This window comes from Podarcis gaigeae (assembly GCF_964106915.1).
Source record: "Podarcis gaigeae genome assembly, chromosome: 1".
Taxonomy (NCBI): Eukaryota; Metazoa; Chordata; class Lepidosauria; order Squamata; family Lacertidae; genus Podarcis; species Podarcis gaigeae.
The window spans coordinates 14,478,787-14,491,644 of record NC_139678.1 but is presented as its reverse complement, the minus strand read 5'-3'; positions in this window follow the sequence as shown (position 1 = coordinate 14,491,644).

Here is a 12,858-nt window from a genome sequence, read left to right as displayed (position 1 = left end):
ATTCACTTACAAAATATTTCTTCATATTTGGAAGATTGTGTTCTTCAGAGGAGCATTCCGAAGGATACTTCTGTGGAACTGAGACAGATACATACTCCTCCACAGTAAATACAGTACACACTAGCCAGTATTTAGCAACCATAAACACGCTATGGGATCACAGTTTGTGATCTCCCAGTGCCTTTCCTTTTTTGCTGAAATTTGCCTTCTGTTGCTGAACCATGTTCTGGTAATGCATTTGACCACCTGATCATACTAAAACCGGCTTTAAAACCTTTCCCCTCTAGTTTTCTAGGCAATTGGATATGTTGTTTGCTGTTCTGTTTTGTATATACAGACCACTGCAGCCTTGCTGTGCACCAATGATTGTACCCATTTGTAAATCTTTGAAAGATAGATAATTTATCTTTGTGGCAGAACATGAAGAAAAAAAATGTATATTATTAAAGTAATACTCTTAGAATGGTGACTCATCAATACGATACTGATTTATAACAATCATTCTTCAGCTGAGAATGATAGCAAGAAAGTCTTTATTTTTTCATAAACATAAGCTAGCCTGCTGTTAAATGATTGGCTCTGCATTATAATTGCTGGTCATAAATCATACATCAAAGCATTCAGAAACATGGACTTCCCTGTGGATTTTTCAAAATAAATTTGCACCTGCTCTGTAGCAGTAATAGCCCCCTTGTCTAAACCAAATGTGAAAGGCAACATTGCCATTGACTGTCCACAGAGGTTGCCAAAACAAGAGATTTGCTTTCCAGTAAGCTTTTAAATACTTCCGTTTTTAAAAACCCAATTATCACCATGTTATCTTTCGAGTCTCTTTGCAACGATCCAACAAGTTATTTTGCTAATGCCAGATTGTTTGTAATTCTAGATGGTTTCTGCTGTGATAAAGAAATGATTATTGCATTCCAATCATGTTTTTATTTCCTACTTTTCATTGGATCTCTCCACTGAGGTATTCGTTTCAGTGGAATAAAAGAGGAGGAAAGGGAATGAAGAGGCTGATTGAAGACTCATGAATGTCTCTGTGTGAATGCAGCTCCTATATTAGATAATGTGTGTTTATAAATCAGAGCATATTAGTTAATGTAAAAAAAGTGAAATGAGCTTTCCTAGCATAATTATAAGCAGGATATATTGTTAGGGTTTCAGTTTTTCGTGCCTTCTCCACCACCACCTTTGTTTTTTTAAGTTTCTTCAGGCACCTAGCAGAAAAGCATTAAGTATTTAGCACGAAGCCAGTAGTGGAAAACATTTGGCTTATGGCCAATGATATATTTGTCTCAGCATGTGGTTATAACTTGAATCTCTTGCACTGAGAACGTGTCATGCTACCTGTAGGCACTAACAGTGCAAACAACTTTAACAGTGTTCATTTCAGTATTAGTATTCATGTTGCTGCCCTCTAATTGTTGACACTCCTGGGTTATGTGTTGTATTTTGGTATCTCAGAACCCTTTTTCTTGTATGCCTCTCCCTTTGCCATATGTGAAGTATCATCCACCAGCTGCTTCAGACTTCTTTTAAAAGATGTATCTTTTTGCCTAGGCCAGGGGTTCCAAAACGGTAGTCTGAACCTTATTCAGGTGGTCCGCAGCCTGTCCGCAAAAATACAATTAAAAATCATACTACAGCAAGCACAGTGAATTATGAATGCTAAAGCAAGCAGAAAAATCATTAAGTAATTTGCCAGAACCCAGCAATATTCAAGTGATTGGAGAGGAGGGGGGTCCACTGCTTAGAAATTTTAAATATTAAGCAGTTTAGCAATGTTTCTGAACAAACCACAATTGTATATGTGTGCAATACACTATATATAGAATTTAGCTACTGCAGAAAAAATAACACATAGGTTAATGGGTCTCTAAGGGACAAGAAGTTTTGGATCATTTCTATTCAGCATGGTAGGATTTTATTTCATATAGTTTCAGATTGAGAGATATCTCTCCCCACCTCACTATATTTCTATATTATTGAGTTTTGGTTATTGTTTACTTGTCTCTGTGGTTCCATAAGAATTTGAAAACTAATAAAAACATTTTTCTGCAAATACAGCATCTAGCACAGTGCGTTACAATTGCTACAGCAGGCAGAAAAAAATCATTAAGTGGTCCGTCAAGACCCTTAGCAATTTCCATGTGGTCTGAGGGGGCACTGCTTAGATATTTTAAATATTAGGCAGTTTAGAAATGCTTTTAAATTGTGTATCATTGCAATATAGTCTTGTTTTCTAACAAAGAATGTCCTCATTTTCTGACCTTACCTTGTGTGTTTGTGCTAGCCTGGCAGCAGCGGCAAAAATACTTGATGTAGTCCCGAAATGACAAAAGAGGAGAGTTCCATGCATAAACCCTACATACAGACTAGGCCTAAAGCAGATTAAGCCCAGGAGAACTACATTGTCTCTGCAGTCACAAAAGATTATTTCTACCATATTGAGTTCATAACCAGTTGCAGCCATTAGCCAACAGCTCCCTGAAACTCTAGTTTGCTTAGCATACATTTATGTTTTGACCTCTGGCTAAATTCTACCTTTATAGTAAAATTAGAACATTAATCATAAATTGAATGCATTACTTAACATGCATTGCAACAAAAAAAATAATAATATTAAGAGCTTGGAAATTACCTGGCCTTTCCTGCCCCCAAGATTTTCCATAGGCTTCCTATTGGATTGCCAACTCATTTGAACCAATATTTACTGATTTTGAGGGTGATAGTAAGTATGGTTAGTACATCAAAAAAGGTTGTATTGTGGCAGTGGACAAAGCTGAAGGGTACCTTTTGAATAAATGTGTTTTTAATATTTTATTTTCTGTTTAAAAGCCAAAAGGAGCAAGGGTTTAGAGCACAGTGGTTGGCTTGACCGATCCAAGCATCTTGTCTACATCCTTGAGCCTTACTAGCTGAAATTCATCCAACATAACAGGACTAGACAGTGCTCTGGACACCTCTCGAGTTTTATCTGCTGTTAACAGTGGAGGCAAGGTCCAGGCAGATAGATGCACCGATTTTACTGTTGGTTCTATCACCTCCTTTGGGCCAGACTGTAAATAGCCCCACGCTACCCAGAATAGCTCTGCTGGATGGCACAATGAGGATGCTGTGGAGGCAGTAATCTAGTTGGGAGGTTAAAAGAGACTGGGTTCATGGCCAGCAGGTTTTGTATGTGTGGAAGCTTCTGTGATCTTGTCTTTTAAAAATGAAGATGGGGCTGGATCACATCCTAAATTACCTAGCTGTGAGAGGAGGCAATGTCTACTTACATCGTTCTGCGTAACAGCATGTGGCTGTACACAGCTGAAGGCAGTGAGTGACCTTCTTGCCTCTCAGCTGAAGTCATGTGAGAACAAAAATAAAAACTACAATGATGACAAAGGACAAAAGGGAGAGAAACAAGTGTGAGAGGGCCCTGCTCTAGATTTCCACCAGTGTCTAGTTGGCATTTTTATGCATGCATAAAGAGGAAACATTGGAGCTCCTCTGATAATAGCGATGAGATATGGCTGCTGTAACAAGAATCTCCTTCAAATGCAGTGGCATATGCACCTGCAATGTTTGTCAGCATCCCAGAGGGATGAGGCTTCACCTGCTTTGCTGGCACATAATCTGGTAATGACTCAGCCAGACCTCCCTGCAGGATTGCTGACAAGCTAGTCTGTGCGAGAAGCAGAGATGGAAAGTAGCAAGAGTCTATTCAGGAACCTGTGAAGGATACTGAGGCATGTTCATGTGATTTAAAGAGGCTACCCTCTTTCAGCTGTGTGAGTGCCTCCCCCATTTTTTTTGAGAGGGGGATAAAGTTTGCAAGGGGTCCTTACCACAAATTTTGGCTCCAGGTTTGTTTGTTGGTTTGTTTTTAGCTGTTTGCTAAAATTAACTGTGCATATTCTACTGAACCGTATCCTAACTGCATATGCAGTTTGATCCTTAAATACTTTTTGATCCAACATTTTAAAAGAAAAAAAGCAATGCACTCTGAAAACAGGACTTCCTTGTTTAATTCTCAACTAAAGAGGCATTTTTTGTCATCTTTCTTCCCTGGGTACATTTCTACTTTTCTTCCATGTTTGTAGCAATCCCAAGTTGACCTTCCAAGGTAACATCAAAGAAGTCCCTCGTGGACTTCATGTTGCTTGTAGGTTACACTCCCAGTTTCCTTTGGCTGGCAGGTGATAACTAAAGACTGCAAATGACATTTTTAAAGACAGTAGAAAAGAAAAACAAGCAGCCAGTTGCTTTCCTATTTTAAAACTGTTGTTGTTACATGCAGGACAGGACTTCTATATTACTCCTGAAACAAAGCTCCTTGGCAAATCAAATTAAAAGTACACGATGTGGAAATTCCACAGTTTAAAAAAAATCCCGAGCTTTCGCTGCCAAATATATAATATGCAAATGAAGGAGAAAAACAACATGGTTACCAGTCAAATGTTTAGTTGATTAATCAGTCAGATTACTTATTGCTGTTGACTGCACAGTAAGAATCACCAATTCAGTGTTTGCCAGTTCCACTTTGATGTGCTTTCGTTTTTTTTTTTTTCCAAAATTTTTATTAGGTTTTTTTTTTTTAATAAAAGAGATACAAAATTAAAAAACAGCATTGTTTGTGTCTTTACAAAATTTCATAACATCTTTGGACTTCCTCACGTCATCCGCTCGCACTTACATTGTTCATAAAATTTTTCAAGCAAATTACCATCTTATTTGTAATCTTATAACCAATCATTACAATATAGTCTAATAATGCTCATCTAATTTAGTGATGGCCAATTGTTTATAATCAAGCATCCTTCTTAGCATTCCATCAAATTACAATAATTTTGTAAATAAATCTTAAATTTCTTCCAGTCTTCTTCAATCCTTTCTTCTCCCAGGTCTCGAATTCTGCCAGTCATTTCCGCCAGCTGCATATAGTCCATCAGCTGCATCTGCCATTCTTCCAGCGTGGGTAGATCTTGAGTTTTCCAGTTCTTTGCGATGAGTATCCTTGCTGCCGTTGTTGCATACATAAAGAAAGTTCTGTCCTTCTTTGACACCTTCTGGCCGACAATACCCAGAAGGAAGGCCTCTGGTTTCTTAGTGAAAGTATACTTAAATACCTTTTTCAGTTCATTATATATCATTTCCCAGAAGGCCTTCACTTTAGGGCAAGTCCACCAGAGGTGAAAGAACGTTCCTTCATTCTCTTTACATTTCCAACATTTATTGTCAGACGAGTGGTATATTTTGGCAAGCTTAACTGGGGTCATGTACCATCTGTATATCATTTTCATTATATTTTCTTTCAAAGCATTACATGCAGTAAAATTTAGCCCAGTGGTCCACAACCTTTCCCATTCCTCAAACATAATGTTATGCCCAATGTCCTGTGCCCACTTTATCATAGCCGATTTAACCATTTCGTCTTGTGTGTTCCATTTCAACAGCAAGTTATACATTCTTTGATGTGCTTTCGAACTGCTAGGTTGGCAGGAGCAGGGACCAAGCAATGGGAGCTCACCCCATCGCGGAGATTCGAACCGCCAACCTTCCGATCGGCAAGTCCTAGGCTCTGTGGTTTAGACCACAGCGCCACCCGCTTCCCTTACCACAGCACCACCCACGTTTCTAAACCTTAGGTTGCTACAAAACAAGATCTGTAAATTAACCAGGAAGCTCAGAAGGGAATCAGAACATGTGATGGGAGCAGAGAAGAAGAGAGTGAGAGCCTGAAGGACCTTCCTGGTGTCTATAGGTGCTGCTGATATCCATTAGCTTGTATCAAGCATGTTACAAGACCACTTTCACCCCAGCTTGACCTTTATGCCATGAAAGAACACTTTAGTACATCATCTGTCTGCCAGATCAAGATAGATAGATAGAACAGATAGATGCTCTCGGTGGCTCTCCCACAACTTTTAAATGTTCTTCTGAAGACTCACAAAAGCCCTAGAACGGAAAAAGATATAATTCCAAATAAATAAATTCAGTGTGCAGATTATTCCACATCAGTATAGCCCCAATTTTCATTTTTTGAAAACTACCCTCTACTTTTATGAAAATAAGCTCTTCCCTTATCATTTTTATCAGACAGGAATTCTCTTGCGAGCTAAATATTGTTTTCCTGTTCCCAGGGTTGTGACCTCAATGCTACTGTGAAGCTTTGTGTGGAGCCAAGGACAGATTTTTAAATGTAAATAAAAGGCAAAGAGGAAGTCTTAACTGGATATCAAACTTCCAAACTTGTGAGTGCATATCTCTGCTCAGCTCCAACAACACTCAGGTTAGCAAAAAATGCACACAATATGGCTGGAAAGAATGCTAAAGGTTGCTGGTGTAGTCCAGTCAAAAAATAAAATAAGACATTTCACTGCTGAGTAAATATCTTGTGTTATAGTCCAAATGGATGGGTTAAAGTATATAAAAAAAATAGCAGGCTCTCCCAAAACAATATAATGTAAAGGTCAAGGACCCCTGGAGGGTTAAGTCCAGTAGATGGTGACTATGGGGTTGCAGCACTCATCTTACTTTCAGGCCAAGGGAGCCAGTGTTTTTCCACAGACAGCTTTCTGCATCATGTGGCCAGCATGACTAAACTGCTTCTGGTGCAACGGAACACTGTGGCAAAAACCAGAGCACACAGAAACCCTGTTTACCTTCCCGCCACAGTGGTACCTATTTATATACTTACACTGGTGTGCTTCCGAACTGCTAGATTGGCAGCTAATACATGTATAATATAACAGCTAATGTAGCAGCCTGCTTTGCACTGAATGCTACACCAAACCATGGCTTAGCAAGACCTGGATGAATGGGCTTGGGTTTACGGGCTCTGATGCAGGAGGAAGGAACAAAAGAGGAGAATGGTTGATGGGAAGCTGGACTGAAGGAGCGATGAGGTCTTCAGTTGCTTTCAGAGGGAGAACAGGGGTCCCATCTCTCCTCTCCAACATTCCTGCAAAGCAGAGAACCTCAGTGAAGGCTAGGGAAGGTTTTGGTCAGCCAAGGGGATAGGCTGGAGATGGCAGTGACTGAACTGGAGCCTGAACAGGATGAATGCAGCCTTCTTCCCTAGAACTAAGTGCCACCTTTGGAGATGGGAGCAGACCCACCCATCCTGACAGAGGGAGTGATTGCAATCTTGAATTTCCCATAAAGTAAGAGAGTCTCACAAGTGAGTGTAGCACACCTTGTCTTTAAAAGATAGAGGAGGGGCAGGAAAACTTGTTGAGACATCTTTGTTGCTTCTGTCAAGTTCCGAACTTCTTGCCCTCTTGAACTCCTGAATCATGACTCCTGAGCGCTGTGTGTGCTGCTGAGCCTGTACTCTTAACTTGCCTGAATAAAGATCTCTTCCTTACTGACAAATAAGAGCCTCTGCCTGGATGTGTTGGACAAGACAGGGCTCCTGGAAAACAGTTTGCAGCTGGTTTGTACATTAAAATGCAGTGAGGCTGGTTTCCACCTCCATGTTTCAAATCACATTTGCATGTCACTCAGCACATCAGTAGTGTTAGACGAGGCTAATAGTGTGCATACATGGCTTCAGAAACCAGTGGCAGGAGCGCATTGGATGCAGAGTAAACAGCCTAAGAAATAGTATATATTACCTTGCAAGTCCTGGAGTTTTGCCTATATCAAGACCTATTTTCAGCCATCATCAGGTCACTCTAGAAGAGGGTGTAGTCTGACGATATTTAAATCTACAACTGGAAGCCAGACGTTGCTAGTGCAACAAGTATTTCTCAACCTGCTCTTATATCTACAAGGCTAGGGAGGTGCTGTCAGTCCTTGACAGGTACGATTGATAGCAGTTCCTCTATACATAATTCTGCAAGTAAGGTGTGGAGAGAGTAAACAAATATGCTGTATATGCTATGTTTTGGTACACCTGCCTCAGCAACCGTGACCCAGCTCATGAGTGTAACCGGGGGGGGGGGGGGCAGCTGTCCCCTCAGATCAAGTAAAACAATAAAAATAGTTAGGTTCTGGACCCCCAACATACCGTAAATCCTGTGCACTCCCATGATCTATCTTACTCCACTTGGAGAAACAAACAATAGTAGTAATAGCAACAAACCTCACCTCCAATAAGGAAAGTGATGAGAAAATGCATTGGAAAGTGTAGGACAGCACATGACTTTCATTTATTTATTATATACTGCCCTTTGCTAAAAGACCACAGGTTTACAGCAAAGAACACAATAAACCATATATGTCAATGAATAACTTAATATCCATGCAATACAAAAAAAATTAAACGTACTGTAAAAAATACAATGCATAATGATAAGCAATGCATAGTAATAAATAATACATATAGTTCATAATACATAATGAACACATACAATGAATCAACATTAAATTATACATAATGTCATCCCAGCAATAATTTAATAGCAGGGCAAGCCCGCTTTCCCATATACTTGTCACTCAAAAAAGCATGAAAGGTAGCTAGGAACAATCAAATATGGAAGTTGGCTTATAAATGGAGCTGGTCCAGAACATGGTTCTGTTCTGGATTTGAAAGGACATCAATCTAACCTCCCTGCAAACAAATCAGAATGCTCATTGAATAGCCAGCTTTGTCTAATCTCCCTGCAAACAGATTGGGACGAATGCTCAGTTAAACAGGTCATCTGCAACATTGGGAAGTGTGCCCCAAACTTCTTAGACTGGAGGTATATTTGTTTCTAAATTAAAATTCTAAGTGCATTGCAGAGCTTCCCTCCTGGCTTTGAATGCAGAAAAATTCTAGGGCAATCCACTCACAAGTTCCTTTGAATTCAAGAGAGCTTCCTCCTAGCCAGGCAATAACTGGTCTTTTAAAATCATTTTTAATGTTTTAAATTTTGAACTGGTACTTTTGATGGTTTACATTATTCTTATGTGAGCTCCGATACCTCTTTTTTGCCAGGAAAGAAAGCATAAAAATATTTGAAATAATATTTGAATTTGAACCTGCTCTCCTGGGTCTATTTTGGTTCCCTCCTTCCAGTGTTGACTGATTTTATTTAAAGTGTTATTGGCTGACTGATTTGAATGTTTGTTTTGATGGGGCCAGTCTTACTAAGTGGTACACTAAAGTGTGGGATATTGCACTGCTGGAAAAATGAACTAATAAGCTGAGAGTCCTTAGGGGACAAAGATAAAGTGACAATTTCATACCTGTTTGGTCTGATTTGCCTACAAATGAATACGGCTGATAGTGACTCAGTGCATATGAATAATTTTAATTACTTTCCTTTGGTATAATAAGGTCCATGTTTTGTAACCCCATCCTGTTTAACCCTTACGTTATGTCTATGCTATAAATAGTTCCAGTTATTGTCTTATTTATTTTGGTTTTATTTTATACCTGTTTTTGTCCAACAGTGATTTATAATTGTAATATGGACTGCGTATTGTATCACCAGATCTGTTTGATAGGCACTGTATTTTGTTGAATTTTGTATAACCCTTAAAACGTGTTATTTAATACATTCACATGGCTGGCCCAAGACATTCTGGCACCTGAGGCGAACCACAAAACGGTGCCTCCCTCTGCAACAGGAAAAAAGGGGTGAATGAAGATCTATATCAGGAAAATGGCAGAATAAAGTTCTACATTGGGATCTGATGCCCCTGTGAATCTTTTTTTTTTTCAAAATTTTTATTAGGTTTTTTTAATAAAAGAGATACAAAAATGAAAAACAGCATTGTTTGTGTCTTTACAAAATTTCATAACATCTTTGGACTTCCTCGCGTCATCCGCTCGCACTTACATTGTTCATAAAATTTTTCAAGCAAATTACCATCTTATTTGTAATCTTATAACCAATCATTACAATATAGTCTAATAATACTCATCTAATTTAGTGATGGCCAATTGTTTATAATCAAGCATCCTTCTTAGCATTCCATCAAATTACAATAATTTTGTAAATAAATCTTAAATTTCTTCCAGTCTTCTTCAATCCTTTCTTCTCCCAGGTCTCTAATTCTGCCAGTCATTTCCGCCAGCTGCATATAGTCCATCAGCTGCATCTGCCATTCTTCCAGCGTGGGTAGATCTTGAGTTTTCCAGTTCTTTGCGATGAGTATCCTTGCTGCCGTTGTTGCATACATAAAGAAAGTTCTGTCCTTCTTTGACACCTTCTGGCCGACAATACCCAGAAGGAAGGCCTCTGGTTTCTTAGTGAAAGTATACTTAAATACCTTTTTCAGTTCATTATATATCATTTCCCAGAAGGCCTTCACTTTAGGGCAAGTCCACCAGAGGTGAAAGAATGTTCCGTCATTTTCTTTACATTTCCAACATTTATTGTCAGACGAGTGGTATATTTTGGCAAGCTTAACTGGGGTCATGTACCATCTGTATATCATTTTCATTATATTTTCTTTCAAAGCATTACATGCAGTAAAGTTTAGCCCAGTGGTCCACAACCTTTCCCATTCCTCAAACATAATGTTATGCCCAATGTCCTGTGCCCACTTTATCATAGCCGATTTAACCATTTCGTCTTGTGTGTTCCATTTCAACAGCAAGTTATACATTCTTGAAAGTACCTTAGTCTTAGGTTCTAACAGTTCAGTTTCCAACTTCGATTTCTCCACCTGGAACCCTAGCTTTTTGTCATTTTTAAAAACTTCTTTAATCTGAGCGTAATGTAACCAGTCTCGCACTTTATCCTTCATTTTTTCCATACTCTGCAATTTCCAGTTATTTCCATCTTTTTCTAATATTTCCCAGTATTTTGGCCAATTGGCTTCCATATTGGGTCTTTTTCGGGCCTTAGCTTCCAGAGGTGAAAGCCACCTTGGGGTTTTATTTTCCAATAAGTCTTTATATTTTGTCCAGACATTAAACACTGCTTTTCTGACAATATGGTTCTTAAAGGCCTTATTGATCTTAACTTTGTCATACCATAAGTATGCATGCCAACCAAAATTATTATTAAACCCTTCCAGATCCAACACATCAGTGTCTTCGAGAAGTAGCCAGTCTTTTAGCCAGCAGAAAGCTGCGGCTTCATAATACAACCTTAAGTCTGGCAGGGCAAAGCCCCCTCTTTCCTTTGCGTCAGTCAGTATCTTAAACTTAATTCTGGGCTTTTTGCCCTGCCAGACAAATTTAGAAATATCTCTCTGCCACTTCCGGAAGCATTCCGTCTTGTCTATAATCTGTAGTGTTTGCCCCTGTGAATCTTGCCGCCCAAGGCAGTTGCCTTGCCTTGCCTCATGCTTGGGCTGGCCCTATACATTGGCTTAATGTCTGTTTTGTTTGACAGTGATGTATAATTTTCTATAACAATCTTTGTTGTTGTTGTTTAGTCGTGTCCGACTCTTTGTGACCCCATGGACCAGAGCACGCCAGGCACTCCTGTCTTCCACTGCCTCCCGCAGTTTGGTCAAACTCATGTTCGTAGCTTTGAGAACACTATCCAACCATCTCGTCCTCTGTCGTCCCCTTCTCCTTGTGCCCTCCATCTTTCCCAACTTCAGGGTCTTTTCCAGGGAGTCTTTTCTTCTCATGAGGTGGCCAAAGTATTGGAGTCTCAGCTTCAGGATCTGCCCTTCCAGTGAGCACTCAGGGCTGATTTCCTTCAGAATGGAGAGGTTGGATCTTCTTGCAGTCCATGGGACTCTCAAGAGTCTCCTCCAGCACCATAATTCAAAAGCATCAATTCTTCGGCAATCAGCCTTCTTCTACAGAATGCTGCAGCGAGGCTCCTCACGGGGTCTCTGCCATGGGAGCATATTCACCCAGTGCTTTTCAAGCTGCACTGGCTCCCGGTGGAGTACAGGGTCAGATTTAAGGTGCTGCTTTTGACCTTTAAAGCCCTTCACGGCCTAGGACCCTCATACCTACGGGACCCTCTCCTGGTATGCCCCATGGAGAGCCTCAAAGTCCATAAATAACAACACCCTAGTGGTCCCGGACCCTAAAGAAGTTAGATTGGCTTCAACCAGAGCCAGGGCCTTTTCAACTCTGGCTCCGGCCTGGTGGAACGCTCTGCCTCATGAGACCAGGGCCCTGCAGGATCTGATTTCTTTCCGCAGGGCCTTTAAGACAGAGTTGTTCTGCCTGGCCTTTGGCTTGGAGCCAATTTGATTCTTTTCTTTTCTCCTCCTGCGATGAGGCTACATTTTAATATTTTAATGTTCCATTATTTTAATGTTGTATTTTATTTTTGTTTTTAAGTTGTAATCATTCATCATGTTTTTATTATTGCTTGTAAGCCGCTCTGAGCCCGGCCTTGGCTGGGGAGGGCGGGGTATAAATAAAAAAATAATAATTATTATTATTATTTATGGTCCAATCTCACTTCCATACATCACTACTGGGAAAACCATCACTTTAACTATATGGACCTTTCTTGGCAAGGTTATGTCTCTGCTTTTTAAGATGCTGTCTAGGTTTGTCATTGCTTTCCTCCCAAGAAGCAGGCGTCTTTTAATTTTGTGGCTGCTGTCACCATCTGCAGTGATCATGGGTCCCAAGAAAGTAAAATCTCTCACTGCCTCCATTTCTTCTCCTTCTATTTGCCAGGAGGTGATGGGACCAGTGGCCATGATCTTAGTTTTTTTGATTTTGAGCTTCAGACCATTCCCTTTTTTTTAAAAAAAAAATATTGATTATGTGTGTGTGTGCTTTTTTCATTATACTGTATTTCCCTCACTTTTCAGTCTTTCCAGCTGCCTAATCAGGCGGGCTCCGCAGTCCACCTAACCCAACCGTCAATAAAGCTGGGCGCTAGAACGTTCCATGGCGCCCATGAGGCGAAGGGGGAGGGCCGCGCCGTCCTGCCAAAACAACGGGTCGAACAGCGCGCGGCCGGAGAGGCAAGCCAGCCCCGTCTCCACTCCAACCCAGCTCGG